Here is a 20611-nt window from a genome sequence, read left to right on the forward strand (position 1 = left end):
GCTCAGCCCAAGCACACACCAAGGGGGCCCGGAAGTGGATTTCTGCATCATTTACTCATTTCTGTTAACCCTAGCTACGAGTTTAGTATAAAAACTACTTTTAGAGATTTATTTTATGTCTTTTGACCATCTTTGTATCACTTTTGATCTCTTGATCATGTTTAGGGGGCTGGCCATTTGGCCATGCCTGGACCTTGTTCTTATGTATTTTCAACAGTGGAGTTTTTACAACCCATAGATTAAGGTGTGGAGCTCTGCTGTTCTTCATGAATTAATGCAAAGTACTATTGTTTTTCTATTCAACTCAAGCCTATTTCTTCTTTAAGATATTCATTCGCACACAAGAACATGATGAATGTGATGATTATGTGACACTCATCACCATTCTCACCTATGAACGCGTGCCTGACAACCACTTCCGTTCTACATGAAAACAAGCTTGAATGTGTATCTCTTAGGTTTCTAATCTAAGATTAAAACCTTCGTGGTATATGCTAGAATTATTGGCGGCCATTCCTGAGATTCGGAAAGTCTAAACCTTGTATGTGGTATTCCAAGTAGGATCTGGGAAGGGATGACTGTGACGAGCTTCAAACTCGCGAGTGTTGGGCGTAGTGACAGACGCAAAAGGATCAATGGATCCTATTCCAACATGAGTGAGAACCGACAGATGATTAGCCGTGCAGTGACAGTGCATTTGGACCATTTTCACTGAGAGGACGGACGGTAGCCATTGGCAACGGTGATCCCCCAACATACAGCTTGCCATGGAAAGGAGTATGAATGATTGAATGAAGGCAGTAGAAAAGCAGAGATTCAAAAGGAGCAAAGCATCTCCATACACTTATCTGAAATTCTCACCAATGAATTATATAAGTATCTCTATCTTATTTTATGTTCTATTTATCTTTTAATTATCAAAATCCCATAACCATTTGAATCTGCCTGACTGAGATTTACAAGATGACCATAGCTTGCTTCAAGCCGACAATCTCTGTGGGATCGACCCTTACTCACGTAAGGTTTATTACTTGGACGACCCAGTACACTTGCTGGTTAGTTGTGCGGAGTTGTGAAAAAGAGTTGAGATTACGATCGTGCGTACCAAGTTTTTGGTTCCGTTTCAGATATCACAATTTCGTGCACAATGGATTCATCCTCATCTTCCCCAGTATCCAAGACTATGAAGTTTGCAGGGATGTAGTGGTCTTCAACCTTCACCAAGACATCTTCTACTAAGCCATATGGCTTCTTTTTCTGGACTTGTCTTCCATTTCTAGTGAGATATTTACAGCTTGTACCTCAAAGATGCATAACTTCTCCATTACAGAGAGTGGCATGAGGTTTATGCTAGACCCTAGGTCATACAGAGCCTTCTCAAAGGTCATGGTGCCTATCGTACAAGAAATCAGGAAGCGTCCAGGATCTGGAAGCTTCTGACGTAGCTTCTGCTGAACCAAAGCATTGAGTTCTTTGGAAAGCTATGGAGGTTCTTCCTCCAAAGGCTTTGTACCAAATAACTTGGCATTCAGTTTCATTAGAGCTCCTAGGTACTGAGCAACTTGCTGCTTCCCTAGTGTCTTCATCCTTATCAGAGGATGAGTATTCATCAGAACTCATGCACTGTAGAAGTGCATGCAAAGAAACCTCTATGGTCTCTATATGAGCCTTGGCTTCCTTTAGTTCTTGGATAGGGATTTCTTGAGTGGGTATTAAGCACTCAGAGGGTGTGCCTTCACTGGCGTCCAATGCCAGCTCTGATGGCTCTTTGGGCGTTGAACGCCCATGCTGTATACCCTTACTGGCGTTAAACACCAGTTCCCTTACCATTTTGGGCGTTGAACGCCCAGCAGGGGTATCTTGGCTGGTGTTCAACGCCAGCTTCCCTGCTTGTTGGGGCGTTAAACGCCCAGTAAGGGGTTCCTAACTGGCATTCAGCGCCAGAGTTCCTGCTTGTTTGGGCATTAAATGCCTAGCCAATGTTCCCTGGCTAGCATAAAAAACTTGGTGCACGAATCCCCATGCTTCATACACCTGAACCAGCAAGTGCACTTGGTCGTCCAAGTAATACCTGAGCGAGTCAAGGTTGCTTCCCTGGCAGCCTTTTATTTGCCTTTCATGCTTGCCCCAACAGTCGTAGCTAAAGGCTTAACCCATTGTTGAGTACCCAGATTCTTCAACCCCGACCTCAAGAGAATCTGGGGAAAGCTCCATATCAAAAGAAGCTTGACCGGTAGCTATCGGGGTTTGGGATAGGAGTATTCATTTCAAATGGGCTTTGATAGATCTTTGAAATTGGAAAGATGCTCAGTCCACTCTCTTTTCGATCCAGTTACAGTTGGTCTAAACCAGAGACTTGATTATAGGAGAAAGGCGTTCTCATACCCTGATACCCCTTTGTGGAAACCTAGAACAGAAGAAAGTCTCTTTAGGATTAGGATGGCTCTGTCCTAGCTAGACCGATTATTTCTTATAGCAGCATTGGGAAAAAATATACTACCGCTACCTTAAGGATGAGGCTTGACTCGGGTAGGGACTTCTAAGTCTGCTACTTTGGTTTGGAAACCTCCAGAGGTGATCATACGCTTCACAGAAGGAAGAGATAGAATCCATGGTTATCTTGCAGATCTTAGTCAGGCGGATAGAAGAGTTGTTGGTTTGAATTTGGTTAAAAGCATAAAAGTGTATAAAATACTTTGTGAATTTAAATAGAATCAGTGATAAGAAGATGGTTAAGGATTAGAGGTGCTTTGTCCTTCTAGATTAACTCTGGTATTATTGTCTTCTTCAATTGTGAATGATTTCTTCCATGGCAGGCTGTGTGTGATCAACGCCATATGGCCGCGGTCGTTAATCTCCTCTGCTTCAGATCAAATGCCAGGTCAGTGGTCATCCAATCTGAATGGGAGTGAAGCTCCTGCAGTTCATTCTCCTTAATGATCCTACTCAAAACACCACAGACAAGGTCGAATCTTCCGGATCAGAGAATGCTGCGCCTTTGGGTTCTAGCCTCTACCACAGAGACCCTAATCTCCCCATACCTTGGCTGAACTGGTATTTCGAGAAGTCCCAAACGAAGTCATGGATTAGTTGTCTAAGAGATGTATAATCAAGTTGGCAGTTCGATGCTTTTCAGTCACGTATTCACACGAACCCAAGAAGAACACGGGTGGTTGTCAGACACGTGGTCTTAGTATGAAGAATGGAGCTGATTGTCACGAATCATCCCATTCATCATGTTGAAGAACGAATATACATCTTAGAATTGAATCAAACACGGATTGAAGAGAAACAGTAATACTTTTATTAATTCATAGAAGTCAGCAGGGCTCCTCCCCTAAACCTACGAGGGTTCGAAACTCATACTGATAGAAAAAATAATGATGAATGAAAATATGGCATAAAAGGTCTCCCTTTTTTTATGACTATGTAAAATATCCCTTAAATACTAAACTAATGACTAAGGATTACATAAGAAAGGGTAAAATAGTCTTTTAGTGCTAAAATCCACTTTTGGGACCCACTTAGTGAGTGTTTGGCTGAGTTTTGATGAGATCCACGTGCTAGGAGGCCTCTAGAGAATTGAATGCTGGCTAGGGGGTCTTCTTTGGGCATTTGGATGCTGGTCTCTTGTCCTTGGGCGCTGGACGCTTGAAAGGGGGCAGGAGGCTGGCATTGGACACCCGTTTTGGGCCTTCTATTCTGAAGCAAAGTATGGACTATTATACATGGATGGAAAGCTCTGGAAGTCAGACTTCCATAGCCATTGAGAACGCTCCATTTGGACTTCTTTAGCGCCAGCAAAGCACTTTCGAGTGCATGGAGGTTAGATCTGGACAGCATCTGCAGTACTTTCTTTGTCTCTGAATCAGACTTTTGCTCCAGCTCCTCAATTTCAGCTAGAAAATACCTAAAATTGTACAAAAACATATAAACTCAAAGTAGAATCCAAAAATATGAATTTAACACTAAAACCTATGAAAACGTAATAAAAATTAAACAGAACATACTAAAAAATATATGAAAATGATGCCAAAAAGCATATAAAATATCCGCTCATCAATCAACTCAATACACTTTGCAAAACTTCTCTATTTACCCTTCTCACAGTACTCTATAACCATAAGTCTCTGACTCTAAATACAAAATAGAAACTACTTCTTTTATTTTACAAGTACACTCTTACTCACCCCAAAAGCCCAAATACTAGCTAAGGAATCTCAAATGGTAGGTACAGAGGTTTGAAAAAACTAGAGGAATGGTTGGTGGTTTCAAAATTGTGAATTTTCAACAAAACAGTAGTTTCGGAGGTTTACAAGCTAGTCGGGAAAGTCAACTAGTTAAAACAGAGTTGTAGTGTGAAACAGGACATCGTGTGTATGCACACACTAGACGAACTTCTCTTCGTGTGCGTATGCATCATAGTATGTGTACGCACAACTTGCAAAATTTCCAAGGTGATACACACCTCCTCGTACATACACACGAGTCTCACCAACACTCTGGTCTGTATAGTGTGCGTATGCACGCATACCAAAAATTTTGATTTTCTGCAAAATTATGTTTTTAAACCCAAACTTCAAACGCACATAACTTTTTTATAAAAAATCATTTTTAGTCCATTCTTCAAACATTGTAAACTTCACGAACCCAATTTTCTTTCAAAATAAATTTCACAAAGTTTGGGGATCCAGAAGCCAAGTTATGGCCTGCTGAAATTGGTTAAAAATAAGTTTTTACCAAAGTTTATGAAATCTCTAGTTTACCAAAGTTCTCAATTCCAAGCCAAAGATTTCACAACCATAACAATCCCAAATGCTCCAATTTTCCTACATTCAAAACCATACAATCCATTCAACAGATTCATCATAAATTCCTACCAAATTCAACAACAATCATCAACTCATCACTTTATATATATATATATATATATATATATATATATATATATATATATATATATATATATATATACACATATCATAACTATTCATACAACATATATATATATATATATACACATATCATAACTATTCATACAATCCAACCGATTCATGTCAATTCAACACCAACCACACCACAATCACTTCAACATTTATTTCCTATATCCTCTAAACATGCACCATACACACAATTCAACTTATCCTACGGTCAACTAACTTAAGTTCTTACGTAACATTATATATTAACTACGAAAAACTAAAACCATACCTTGGCTGATTCCTCCCTAAGCTCAAAATGCCACAAATTTCCAACCTTCCAAGACTCCAAATCATTTCCAATGAGCTCCAGCCACCAAAGCTTGAACCCAAGCATTCCAATTCACCAATTCAACACCAAATTTAACACAATTTCAATCTAATTCATATAATTCGTCAAAATTAGTACTAAAGTTCACAAAATTGGACAAACCACAAGGGTTTAGTATTTTCTTACATTATCCATTAATGATTGGGGCAAAATTCAACAATTATCCAATGTTAGATTGCACCTAAACCACCAAAATAATCAAAATCACTCAATACTCATAACTAAAACGCGAATTTAGAAAGAAAGAGGAAACTGAGCACGAAATACAAAGTTTCTTTCTACTTAGTTCAAATAGAATTGAATATCTAGACAAGACGAACGCGTGGCCACAAAAGATTTGTCAATCTGAGCTTCGGATTAAAAGTTATGAGAGATTTACTATTATGGTGAATAATGCCAAACCCCCATTCTTCTCTTCTTCTTATCTGCATGGAACTCAAATGGGGAGAGGGAGAAGGCTGAAGCTTGCTTATATGGGTGGGTTGTGAAAGTGGGTTTGTGCCCACTTCGGCCGGTTCAACCGGTTTAGTCCGCTGCCCCAATTTCGGGACAAAACCTTTAAAATTAGTGTTTTAATTCCTATTCTAAATATTTTTACATCTTTAAATTATAAAATTTAATTTCCCAATTTCTTTGGCTCATATTCAATTTATTAGTTAATTATGTATTATTTTTCGAGGTTTTACATCTCCCCTCTCTGCTCCCCTCTTTCTCTCTCCACCTCTCTCCTCCCTGTCTCCCTCTCTCTCAACCTCTCTTCTTTCTCTTTCTCTCACTCTATCATCATTTATCTTTTCTTTAACTTCTTTCTTTCTTTCTTTCTTTTTCTTTATTTTTTATGCTTTGATACAAAGATTTCTTATCTATTATCCTTTTTTTTCAAAGTGAAGGTAATTGTATTACTTTAAGAAAGTGATACAAAGTCCAATGTGAGACCAAAGAAATAGCAGCAGGATTCTCCTAATTGAAGCTATAAGTAGCTACAGTAATAACCAATAAACTAAAGAAAGGAAAATACATTATGAAATTAGGAAACTTGTCTTTTATTCATCTCCTGGTAAATCTTTCTTGCTGAGTTCGAGATCTGTTAGACAGATGTCTTCTCATTTTCAAACACTTCTTTATTACGTGCTTTCCATAATGCCCAACAAAGAGCAGCAAAGATGTTGAGGGCGTCGTCACCTTCTCTCCCACTTTCAGCACCTAATAGACACTCCACAAAAGAGGACCACTTTGCAATGGTGGCACCAACTTCAAATCAACTGCTCCCCATACCTCCTGAGTAGGGCCGCACCATCGAAGGCAGTGGATGATAGTTTCTGGGGCTAACCTACATCTAGTACGTAAAGGTAGAGTCGACTGAAAACGCTGGTGGATGAGGCTCAGTACTGGTAATCTTTCATACGCAACTCTCAACAAAAAAATTTTAATCTTTGTTGGTAACTGTAAGCCCCAAATTTTCCTCCAGCTTCTTGGGTTTTGCATGATTGTAGGTAGCTAATTGATTGGCTCATGCACAAAGCCATACGCAAGCACATATCCAGATGCCACATCATATTGCTTCTTGGAGTTTAAGGCCTAAATCAGAGAGTCATTGCTGTTATTATTCAGCTCTATAGAGAGGATTCAGGTACTTACTTTAGGAAAAAAGATTAATTCGATAAGCTCTCTGTTCCATCTTCTTCTTGTGGTCAGTAAGTCCTTTACTCTATTAATTGTTGAAAACATAATGTTTATGTATTGATTGCTAAGACTAATATGATATCGGTATGGGGGCGGTAGCCAAGGTTCTTTCCAAACATTAACATCATCTCCTGACCCTATACTCTACAACAATCCTTTTTTCACTACTTTTCTACCCTCAAAGAGACTTTGCCAACCCTAGGAAGGGTTAGCCCCTTTGTTTACAGTCAAAGAAGACTTATATCTAAAATACTTACCCTTTAATATTTTGCTGAGTAGTGCATTAGGATTAACAGCCAATCTCCAAAATTATTTCCAAGCAGAGACAAATTTTGTGCACGTAGATCTTTGAAATCCAATTCTCCTTTTCTTTTGGGTCTTGTCATTTTGTCCCAGCTAATTCATAACATTCTCCTTTCAGTGCCTCTCTGACCCCACCTGAATTGTGTTAAAATCCTGTGAATCTCATCTAAAAGTGAATCAGGTAGTTTAAAACAGGATAGGTATACACAGAGATTGCTTCTTCAACAGCCTTAATTAGGACATGTCTTCCACCTGCTGACAATAGATTTCTCTTCCAAGATTGTACCTTATTTTGTACTTTGTTTTTTATGGCTCCAAAAGTGGCTTTTTTAGATCTTTGTACAGTTGATGGGAGGCCTAGTGTAACACCCTAATTACCCTAAGCCTTACCTCATTCCGTAAAGCAAAGGTTAATTAAAGGTCATGATAATTCTAAGGCTTATACAATATTATATATAGAAAGAAATAGTATTTCTAGAAGCCATATGAAGAAATAAGCTCAAAAATAGAGTTTTCAAAAGTGCGAAACGTTCACACGAAGCTAAAAACAATAAGGCACAGGATATAGATACAAATAATAAGGTATACGTAGTTATAAGAGTTTCATAATCATAAAATACTAGTCTCAGCCTGTGGAGCTTAGGTCGACTAGTGATATACAGACATATAAAGTTTTGAAAATCAAATCAGCATATACAATATCTCTCTCAAAGTTGACCTCTAAGGAAAACAAAATACAAAAATGAGAGTATTAAAAACAAAAGAAATCAAAAGACTCCAAAAGATAATCAAGATCCTCCGCTCTGTCACCATCTCGCAACTCACCGAGGTGGGTTGCGACCTGAATCTGAAAAATAACAACAGAATATGGTATGAGAACCGGAGAGGTTCTCAGTATAGTAACAGTGTCCAGAAATGTAAGATATAAGACTCTGGGATGTCAGAGGCAATCCTAGAACTTCATATCCATTATAATATTTAACTTAAAGCATAACTTTGGCCCAGTTTGGGTAAATAACTTAAATAAGTTATTTTGTGTTTGGATTTTTAGATATAGAAGTACTTATTTTAAAGTTGTAGCATTTGGATAAATAATTCAAAAAATATAAATATTTTCACACAAGAAAATGGAAATTAAAATAATGATGATAACAAATACTTCAATATTGAATGTTGATTTTACATAATCTAATCACTAAGATTACAATCGTTTAGGCAATTGATTCTTTATTTGCTCTTTTATTAGTTTCATTTTTTATACAATTGGTTTTTGCCACGTAATATCATTAGAAATTGGTTCTTCTACTTCACCTTCACCCATAACAGTGTTCTTATATATGGTGAATAGTAATAAAATTTTAATTCACAATTGTGTAGTTAGTGTTTGTTGTTTTATTGTGTATGATATGGTAGGTAAAATTAAAAAACAAATATAAAATATGTGTCAATGTATATTTTGTTGCTCTTTTTTATTTTTTTATTTTTAATCCTATTAGCCTCCTCCTCTATTGGGGTCAAGAACTTGTTATAACTAACTATAAAAATAATAACAAGCTATATAAAAATAAAATCATATGTGAAAAAAATAAAATTAAAACTGAGATTTCATACCACACAATATTAAATACAAATTTAATAATAAAAATAGAGTGATAAAATGATAAAAAAATAATTGGAAGGAATATATGCAGTAGGTGATACAGATGGAACATTATTTTAAATGGTGGTGGAGGGTCAATACTTTTAGCAGATGAATCATTACGTAAAAATGATAGTGGAAGGACAATACTTTTAACAGATGGAACCTTGCTTGAAAATGGTGGTGGAGGGCCAGTATTTCCAACAGAAACAGGAAACATTTTCACAGAGCCAAGAATGAAAGCAGATCTTTTTTTTAAGTCAATTTTTTTTAGAGAAGTGATAGAATGACTTATCGAGAAGGAGAAGTCATATATTTCTACTTCTTCAAAAAGCTATGAATTAACTTTTTGGTAAGTTAAAAGCTTTTTTCTTAAATGGTGCCAAACACGCGTATTGTGACTTTTTATAATTCAAAAGTAAAAAAAAAAGTAGCTTCTGCTATTTTTCAAACGGGCTCTTAGTTTAAAACCATCACTTTAAAACCATAATGAAATAAAGGAATCTAACTTAGGGATTTTCAACTTTAACATTTACACCGCTGTCCCACAGCTTTCGCCAGCCTAACCTCCATGCAATCCCATTGCCACCGCCTTCCGAACCTACTCAATCCTAGTAGAAAACACAAGTAATATCAATGCAAGTAAAACACAAGTATAATCATGTATAGCAAGTAATTCAAGAAACAACTAAGCATGTTATACAATCAGGCAAACAATGCAAGTCAACAAAGCGAGCAAACATATAAAATATGCACATGATGAATGCATGTCCTATTTGGCCGTAATATCACATTGTCGGTTCAAATGCCAACCCGACACATTCACAAGGTAATGTATCCTTTCGGTCACGAATAAAAGTGGGATCCCCCCACGGATATAGTGTTGGGTACACTACCCACGGATATAGTGCCGGACACACTCTTGTGATCCGAAAGGATGTGAGCATGATACTCTGCCACAAACTTCACATCTCAACGTAAGCAGAATTAACTACCGTCCTTACATCGCCGGTGCAACCTTGATAAGCGGGATTAACCGTTGTCCTTGCCAGGTGATGAGCAGATATTTTATACACTTTTTGACATCATTTTCATATAGTTTTTTAGTAGTTTTTTTTAGTTTTTATTAAGTTTTTATTAAGTTTTTATAGGTTTTAGTGTTAAAATCATATTTTTGGATTTTACTATGAGTTTTTGTGTTTTTGGAAAATTTCACGTATTTTCTGGCTGAAATTGAGGAGCTGGAGCAGAAGTCTGATTCAGAGACAGAGAAAGCATTGCAGATGCTGTCTAGATCTGACCTACCTGCATTCGGAAGAGCTTTTCTAGAGGTACGGAAGTCCAAATGGATCGTTCTCAACGGCTATAGAAATCTGACTTCTAGAGCTTTTCAGCAATATATAATAGTCCATACTTTGCTTCGGATTAGAAGGCCCAAAACCGGCGTCCAACGCCAGCATCCTGCACCCTTCCAAGCATCCAGCGCCCAAAGAGCAGAGCCCAGCGTCCAAAGGCCTAGAGAGGACCCCCTAGCTGGCATTCCACGTCCAAGGAACCTCAATTCACATGGATCTCATTAAAGATCAGTCTAAACACTCACCAAGTGGGCCTCAGAAGTGGATTTTAGTAATAAATAGACTATTTTACCTTTACTAGTCATCTTTTTAGTATTTAAGGGACCTTATTCATGTAATTTATACATTCGATCATACTTTTCAGACTTGAACATTTTTTCATCACCTTCCTCTTCCTCTGGGAGGGAGGTCTCCCATTATTTTCATCCTTGTATTTTTACTTTCAGTATGAGTTTCTAAACCTCCTAGGTTGAGGGGAGGAGCCTTGCTGAGTCCTATGAATTAATTAAAGTACTATTTCTTCTTCTTCGATCTATGTCTGATCTATCTCTAAGATGTATATCCCGATCTTCATTGTGATGAACAGGACGATCTGAAAAATTGGCTCTGTTCATCACATTAAGACGAACGTGCCTGACAAACATACGCGTCTACTTGGGTTCGTGTGAATACTTGGCTGGAAAGCACGAACCAACAGCTATGGATTTACATCTCTCAGACGATTAATTCACGATTTCGTTGGGGACTTCTCAAGACATCAGTTCAGCCGATCTCCGGGGAGATTAAGGTCTCCGTGGTATAGGCTAGATCCAAGAAGCAGCGTTTTCTGATCCGAAAGATTCTACCTTGTCTGTGGAGTTTTGAGTAGGATCACCAAGAGAATGGATTGCTATGCGCTTCATCCTCCATTGGATTGAATACCAAGGGCCCTAGCATTCATTCTGTAGCAGAGGAGATCAAGGACCATTGGCGTGGCTTTGATCACTTACAGCCTGCCATAGAAGAAGATCATTTACAAGCAAAGAAGACGGTAGTACCGGGGTTACTTCAGAAAGACAAAGCAACTCCAACTCTCAATCTAATCCTATCATCTATTCCTATCCTTTAAAATACATGGTTTGCACATTCAACGTAGAACCTTCCGATTCCGCTCGACTAAGACCTGCAAGACAACCATAAGCTTGCTTCAGGCCACAATCCTCGTGGGATCGACCTTGACTCGCTCAGGTATTACTTGGATGACCCAGTACACTTGCTGGTACTGCTGCTGTTGTACGAAATAGTGTGGGTTTTGCGTACACGCACACCACCAGGCGCATAGCGTCTCAACAATTCTCACTATAAAATAATATGTCAGTAGATTTTTAGAAATCATTTTCAATACTCAGTAAAGTCATCATTCCACTCCGAATCCTAGACTCCTCTCAAACACCATCAATCTATAACTGCACAACTCATTACCTTAAGCATCATTACAGTACTCTGCCATTTTACTCGACTAATCCATCCTCAGTGCTCCAGAAACATAAGGCTCCGTTTTCTAAAATTTTTACCAGAAAATATCTAATTAAACTCACTTAGAGCACTCTCTATGTTCAAAGCCTAAAAACAAGCTAAAGAATCCTACATAAGAGTTACGGAAGTTTACATGCTTGCCGGAAAGCTAAAACAGTTAAAAACAAGGCTTTTATTGAAAAACAGGACAGTGTGCGTGATAAACCACTATTTTATGGTTTATCTTGTGCTCAATTGAGTGGATTTTATCAACTCTTTACCCACTTATTCATACTATTTGCATGGTTTTACATTTGCCTTCCTAATTATGTGCTTTGATTGAAAACATGCTTCTTTGGTCTTAATTTTGATATATTTAATCTTCTCTTATTACCAGTAGATGCCTTGATATGTGTGCTAAGTGATTTCAGGGATTACAAGGCAGGAATGGCTTAGAGGATGGAAAGAAAGCATGCAAAAGTGGAAGGAATACAAGAAACTGAAGGAACTGCTAAAGCTGTCCAGCCTGACCTCTCTGCACTCAAACGGTCATAACTTGAGCTACAGAGGTCCAAATGATGCGGTTCCAGTTGCGTTGGAAAGCTAACGTCCGGGGCTTCGATTTGATATATAATTTGCCATAGCTGTCCCGAAGTTAGGCGATGCGAACGCGTGAATGACGCGCCCACGTCGCATCTGCGAACTTCAATCCACGCTAAGGCGTGGACGACACTTCCGCGTCACTTTCCCGCGACCTGTAAGTACCAGAATACGTTGGGGGCGATTTCTGGGCTATTTTTGACCCAGTTTTCGTCCCGGAAAACACAAATTAGAGGCTATAAAGTGGAGGAATGCATCCATTCATCATCGCAAGCTCACAATTCATAATTTTTAGGATTAGATGTAGTTTTTAGAGAGAGAGGTTCTCTCCTCTCTCTTAGGATTAGGATTTAGGATTTCTTTGCTTTCAGGATTGTTTCTTTTTATCAGGTTCAATTTTTCTTTTATTTATTTTCCCAATTTAATTTATGAATATCCATGTTAGATTTGATTTCCTTTATTAATATTATTTGAGGTATTTCAGATTTAAGATTGCTTTGCTTTATTTATATTGATGCTTTTAATTTAATTTAGATATTTTCTTCCGTTTGGCTTTGGTTAAGTAATTGGTAACGCTTGAGCTGTCAAATAAAGCAGTGGTTGAAATTGGGAGTTGCTCCAATAACTCTAGTCTTTCCATAGGAATTGACTAGGACCTGAGGATTAAGCTAATTAATCCACTTGATTTATCTTATCTTTTCTTTCTTACTTTCTTCACTTCTCATCCTTTTTCACTCTCATTTTATTTTATTTAATTTATTTGCATATTTTATTCATTGCATTTTAATTTTGTGCATATTTTTCTTTTCTTTTCTAAATTTTTTATTTTTCCATTGGTGTCACTTGTTCATATTCAACTGTTGTGTCTTTTCTGGTATTATTTTGGTGCTCAGTAACTTGTTTTACACTGTTGGATAATATTATTTAAGTCAATACTAATCTTTTATGATATTTGTATTAATTTTGCATTGACATGATATTATATTATCTTGCACTCTCCTCCCCTATGTTTCAAATCTTGCACCACTAGTATGCCATTGCTTCTATTATTTTTTCACATACATGTTGAAGTTTCCATGTAAATGAGACCCTTATCATTTGGCATTAACCCACCCATACTTCATTTATTTTCTTATCTTTATTTCTGGGTTACTTTTCTTCACTTTTTCTTTCAGGATGGCCACCCGGAAGAGAACCGGAAGACGTTTACATGGGGAGCCAAGACAAGTTCATCTGCACAATCTTTGGAGAAAAGCACCAGTTGAAACAGCCCGTCCACTTGCACATCTTAGCATGCACCGAGGACGGTGCAATCTTTAATTGTGGGGAGGTCGATACCGATCTCCGTGGGTTAGTACCTTCCTGTCTCAACACCAATGTTTAAATTTTCTTTGTTAAACTAGTTGTTGCATTTGCATGTTTAATTGCATATTTGTTTGGTTTTATGCATTTAGTTACTACTTGGTTAAAGTAATAAATTTCTTTTTAGGACTCTATTTTTGAAAATTTTCACTAATTTAAATTGAAAAATTTTTTATGTTAAAATTTGTCAGAAGTTGTATTTGGAACATGGTTTTTGAGCCAAAGAACACACAACCTGTGAGATTTTGAGCTTATTTATATGGTTACATTATTTAACCATAAATTTTTATTCTTGTGTGTTTTCTTCTCTATGATTGCAATCTTTGCTTTGTTCCATTCTATATGTCCACTATTTAGTGTATTTACATGCTTGCATATGATTGAGGCCATTACTTGTTTTAGCTCACTTCTCCCAAATAAGCCTACCCTTTTATGTCACCCTTGTTAGCTACTTTGAACTTTTTAACCCCCTTCTATTTCATAACCGCATTACTAGCCTTAAGTAGAAAAACAAAATAAAAATCCCAAGTTGAATCCTTGGTTAGCTTAAGATAGATATTGTGTATAATTTAAGTGTGGGGAATTTTATGGGAACATGGGATGATATGAAAAAGAGGGAATTAAATTGAATAAGTTATTTGAAAATTTGGGAAGCATGCTCATGTAAAATCAAAATAATTAAATTACCATGTGCAGTGAAAAAAATATTAAGTAAATAAGGGGATACAAAAAAGAGAGAGAGAGAGAGAGAGAGAGAGAGAAATAAAGAAAAGAAAAGAGGAGAAAAATAATATTACCCCAAATGCAAAATAAAAAGGATCAATGCACATGGGACAAAATTCAAAAAAATAAGTTTGATACATGAGCATGTAATACAAAAGTGGGAAAAATTTGGGTAGTTAGGTAAAGCATTTTTTTAATTATATAAAGTATGTATATGTTAGGTGAGATCTTAGACTAATCAAGGATTCACTTTATAAAGCTCACTTATCCATATATATACCCTTACCCTTACCTTAGCCCCATTACAACCTTGAAAAGACCTCATGATGTTTGAATTGATACATTAAATATTGTTGATTGGTTAGATGAAGAACAAAGTTTTAGAAAGTATGACTAGAGAAGAGTAGAGTGATTAACCCTAGACACTTGAGAGATTAGAGTGATATACACTACCAGTGAGGGTTCAATGCTTGATTCTATGTTCCCTGCTTTTATGAGCTATCTTCTTACAAGTTTACTTATCTTTTATTGTATAATTTGAGTTAGTAAAATCTGATTTATGTTTGTCTTGAAAAGCTTGTTTACTTTTAACCAAGTAGGTAGAAATATCTTAGCATGTAGTTGCATTCATATAGATAGATTGCATTTCATACTTTCTACCATTCCTCTTCACTCTCTTATAGCTTCTCCAGAGCTTAGCATGAGGACATCCTAATGTTTAAGTGTGGGGAGGTTGATAAACCACTATTTTATGGTTTATCTTGTGCTCAATTGAGTAGATTTTATCAACTCTTTACTCACTTATTCATAATATTTGCATGGTTTTACATTTGCCTTCCTAATTATGTGCTTTGATTGAAAACATGCTTCTTTGGTCTTAATTTTGATATATTTAATCTTCTCTTATTACCATTAGATGCCTTGATATGTGTGCTAAGTGATTTCAGAGATTACAGGGCAGGAATGACTTAGAGGATGGAAAGGAAGCATGCAAAAGTGGAAGGAATACAAGAAACTGAAGGAACTGCTAAAGCTGTCTAGCCTGACCTCTCTGCACTCAAATGGTCATAACTTGAGCTATAGAGGTCCAAATTATGTGGTTCCAGTTGCGTTGGAAAGCTAACGTCTGGGGCTTCGATTTGATATATAATTTGCCATATCTTCCCCGAAGTTAGGCGACGCGAACGCGTGAATGACGCGTCCGCGTCGTATCTGCGAACTTCAATCCATGCTAACGTGTGGACGACGCTTCTGCGTCACTTTCCCGCGACCTGTACGTACCAGAATACGTTGGGGGCGATTTCTGGGCTATTTTTGACCCAATTTTCGACCCGGAAAACACAGATTAGAGGCTATAAAGTTGGAGAATGCATCCATTCATCATCGCAAGCTCACAATTCATAATTTTTAGGATTAGATGTAGTTTTTAGAGAGAGAGGTTCTCTCCTCTCTCTTAGGATTAGGATTTAGGATTTCTTTGCTTTCAGGATTGTTTCTTTTTATCAGGTTCAATTTTTTTTTTTTTTTCCAATTTAATTTATGAATATCCATGTTAGATTTGATTTCCTTTATTAATATTATTTGAGGTATTTCAGATTTAAGATTGCTTTGCTTTATTTATATTGATGCTTTTAATTTAATTTAGATATTTTCTTCCTTTTGGCTTTGGTTAAGTAATTGGTAACGCTTGAGCTGTCAAATAAAGCAGTGGTTGAAATTGGGAGTTGCTCCAATAACTCTAGTCTTTCCATAGGAATTGACTAGGACCTGAGGATTAAGCTAATTAATCCACTTGATTTACCTTCATAGTTAGAGGTTAACAAAGTGGGATTAAAATCCAATTCTCATCACAATTGATAAGGATATGACTTCCAGTTCTTATACCTTGCCAAGAGTTTATTTTATTATTACTATTTTATTTTTCTTATCATTTAAGATACTTCTTTCTTACTTTCAAAACCCCCAATTTACAAGACTCATAACCAATAATAAGAACACCTCCCTGCAATTCCTTGAGAAGACGACCCGAGGTTTAAATACTCGGTTATCAATTTTAAAGGGATTTGTTACTTGTGACAACCAAAACGTTTGTATGAAGGGATTTCTGTCGGTTTAGAAACTATATCTACAATGCGACTATTTTTATAAAATTCTTTACCAGCAAAAATCCTAACGTCAGTGCTACGCATAAAGGTGTGCGTATGTATATAAAGTAAAATTTCCATTTTTGTGTGCACGCATGGATACGTGCGAACGCCCTCAACAGGAAGCACTTCCCAGCTTGTGCGTACACATGATGTTGTACATTCGCACAACTTGCAAAATTCGTAGGGTGTGTGTGCGCACCAGAGTGTGCGAACGCTCCAATAGTAGGCATATCCCTGTATGTGCGTGTGCACCAAAGTGTGTGTATGCATGTTTCCAAAAATTTATAGGGTGTACGTGCGCACACAGGTGTGCGTACGCACAAGTGAAAACATGACCTCTATTCAGAGCACGCGCATAACAGTCTGCCTGGGCACACAAACCAGAAATAAAAAATTCTGCAACATCACAGAATTTCAAACTTTCGACACCAAGTTCCAACGATCATATCTTAGCTTTTTCTACAAAATTTTGATTTCCACAAAATCTATACCGTTTTAAAGCTCTTTGAATTATCTTTAATTTGATACAAAATTCAATCAATTTCAAAAATTATAGCTCAAGATATGATCCGCCAAAGTTGGCCCAAAATTCGTTTTTACCAAAAACCTTAAAACTCAATTTTTACCAAAACTCTTAATTCAATACCAATTGCTCTATATCCAAACCAGTCCTAGTGCATCCAAATTATATCCATATATCTTCCAATTCATTCCAAAACTACCAATTCAAATTTCCATCATTTTCACACCTAATCATCATTCAATCTATTAATCTCTTAAGCAATATGCAACAACATAACACATCAATAATTTCTCATACATAAATTCATCATTTACTACCCATCATCATCATAATAGTTATCCACCACCAATCATAGTTCAACATCAATAGTTTATCATCATGAAACATTAACTCAAAAATCAACACCATTTATGAACAACAATCTCATTTCAACAATTATCAACAATCAATCCAGTCCTATCCTAAGGTCCACTAGCCTAAGTATTCAGAAATATTACATATTACATAGAGAAAACTGAAAACATACCTTTGCCGATTCCCAAAATATGCAAAACACCAAATTTTTACCCAAACCAAGTGTCTAATCACAAGAGTTAGCTCCCAAGGTTCCAATTCCACAAGTTTAACCTCAGGTGAGTGAGGGTCAATCCCATGAGGATTGATGGACCAAGCAACAATAATTGAGTGATTCACTTAGTCAGACAAGCAAAAAAGGTGTTTTGAGTTCAAAAGCATTAAATGATAATTCATGAATTAAGAAAGCAAACAATAACTTGAGTGTAAAAAGTGTATGAGAAACAATTAAGGTTTTGGAGAAATTTATTTTTCCAAATTAACAATCCTTACCAACTACTTTAATCATGCAAGATTCAACTCATGGTAAACTTTAGTTGACTAAACCCTAATTCCTTAGTGATTTAATCTCCTCTGACCTAATCAACCGCCAATTCCTTGGTCACTTAATTTAGATTAGAGGTTTAAGTCCAATTCTAGTTTATTAGCCACACAAACCCTAATTACCAAAGATAAGATGATTATATGTCACGTATCACGTTAAATCCAGATAATAAGAGAATTATGAGAATTTACTTTCAAACTGTTATTCAAGTAAGTTAACTTTTCCAAGAATCAACAAGAATTCATGTAGAAAAAGAGCTATCTTCCGATATACTCTAATTCATAAGACGAAGAACGAAACTAATCCTTGAATTTAAATTAGTACATTAATTAAAAGCAGAATGACAATAGTATTAATCCATATAATAAACAGAGCTTTTAACCTTAACAGAGGATGTTTAGTTGTTCATGACTCAGAGAAAACTAGGGTTTCAAAAGTGTGTAACTGCAGAATGAGGAAGAGAGAGAAGAGAGGAGCCCAAAAGGCTGAATCTTTTCTCGTTTTATATCTAATCTCATTGATTTGAAACTAAAATAAAATAATAACTACTAAAAGCCCAAAGATTGTGTTTTGTTTTAACTAGTAATAAATAATTAATTAAATCTTCAGCCACGAAGCCTTCCCTGAAATTCAATTTCGCGCTACTAGCGCTAAACACCAGGTTCGGTATTTAGCGCCGCTAAGCCAGAGAGGAATGGTAAGTTTTCTGACTTCCTGGCGCTAAACGCTAAGCTCGGCATTTAACGCCACTAGCATGTGGTTCTGGACACGAATTACGAAGCACTTGGCGCTAAACGCCAGGTCGTGGCGTTTAGCGCCAACTTGACAGAAGGCTTGCACGCGTTATGAGGTGCCTGGTGCAAATGCCCAGTAGCAATATTTGGTGCCAGTTTGGTAGCATAGAATTTCTTCATTTTTCTTCTGCATGAACTCTGCCAAACTCGCCCGGATTTCTCTTGAAATAAATAAAACCATAATGCGCCTTAAAGTAGCATCAAAATAGGCTTCAAACATTAAAATCTCAATAAAACTCAATAAAGTCATATCTAAAATAATAAGAAAATAGAGAAAAGATGCTCTCAGCCTAAAAAAGCCAAAAGGTTGGCCCTCCACAAGTAGAGAGTAAAAAATAATAGAAACCAGTTCTTTGATCCATGCTATCCATCTAGCATCAAAATCCATCCTCTCCATAATGAATCACAGGAAACACCACTCCACTCTATCATAGGCCTTGCTCATATCCAACTTTAAAGCCATTTCATTCACCAAACCTAATCTTTTTTACTTAAGATAATGCATGCACTCATGAGCTATTAGAATATTGTCAGATATTAACCTTCCTTTTAAGAAAGCATTTTGATTAGTACTCACAATGTTATTCATAAACGGTTGTAGTCTATGAACAAGTACTTTTGATATAATCTTGTAAAAGACTAATGAAAGACTAATAGGTCTAACCTATGACATATCTTTGGCATCCAGAATCTTGGGTATTAAACAGATCTGTGTGTGGTTGAAGCTTTTTAAAATTCTCCCACCTCCAAAGGAACTACAAAATCCCTGTGCACATCGTTACCCATGACATCCAAGAAAAATTGATAAAATTTAGCTGTGAATCTATCATCCTCCGGACCACTTTGAGCACAAACACTAAACGTAACTCTTTTAGTCTCTTCAAGTGAAACTGATCTCAGTAGCCTACAGTTCATATTAGTTGTAACCATAGGTCTGAATCTTCAAAAATATTCCTGGATCAGCTTGGTTGGTGATGAGCGGATGTTTTATACGCTTTTTGACATCATTTTCATATAGTTTTTAGTATGTTTTATTTAGTTTTTATTAATTTTTATAGGTTTTAGTGTTAGATTCACATTTTTGGATTCTACTATGAGTTTTTGTGTTTTTGAACAGTTTTAGGTATTTTCTGGCTGAAATTGAGGAGCTAGAGCAAAAGTCTGATTCAGAGACAGAGAAAGCACTGCAAATGCTGTCCGAATCTGACCTGCCTGCATTCAGAAGTGCTTTTCTAGAGCTACAGAAGTCTAAATGGAGCACTCTCAATGGCTATGGAAATCTGACTTCCAAAGCTTTCCAGCAAACACTCACCAAGTGGGCCCCAGAAGTGAATTTTAGCACTGAAAAGACTATTTTACCCTTACTAGTCATCTATTTAGTATTTAAAGTTATTTTTACATAATCATTCAAACAAGATAGACCATTCAGCCCTATTTTCGTTTTACATTGTATTTTTACTTCAGTATGAGTTTTCAAACCTCCTAGGTTGAGGGGAGGAGCCCTACTAAGTCCTATGAATTAATAAAATTATTACTATTTCTTCTTCGATCCGTGTTTGATTTATCTCTAAGAATTATATCCGATCTTCATCGTGGTGAATAGGATGATCGAACAATCATCTCTGTTCATCACATTAATACAAACGTACCTGACAAACACCGACGCCTACTTGGATCGTGTGAATACGTGGCCGGAAAGTACGAGCCAACAGCTATATTTATACATCTCTCAAAAGGTTAATCCACGACTTCATTGGGGACTTCTCGAGACACCAGTTCA

Source organism: Arachis ipaensis, chromosome B5 (genome assembly GCF_059453495.1).
Source record: "Arachis ipaensis isolate K30076 ecotype BB chromosome B5, ASM5945349v1, whole genome shotgun sequence".
NCBI classification, from domain to species: domain Eukaryota; kingdom Viridiplantae; phylum Streptophyta; class Magnoliopsida; order Fabales; family Fabaceae; genus Arachis; species Arachis ipaensis.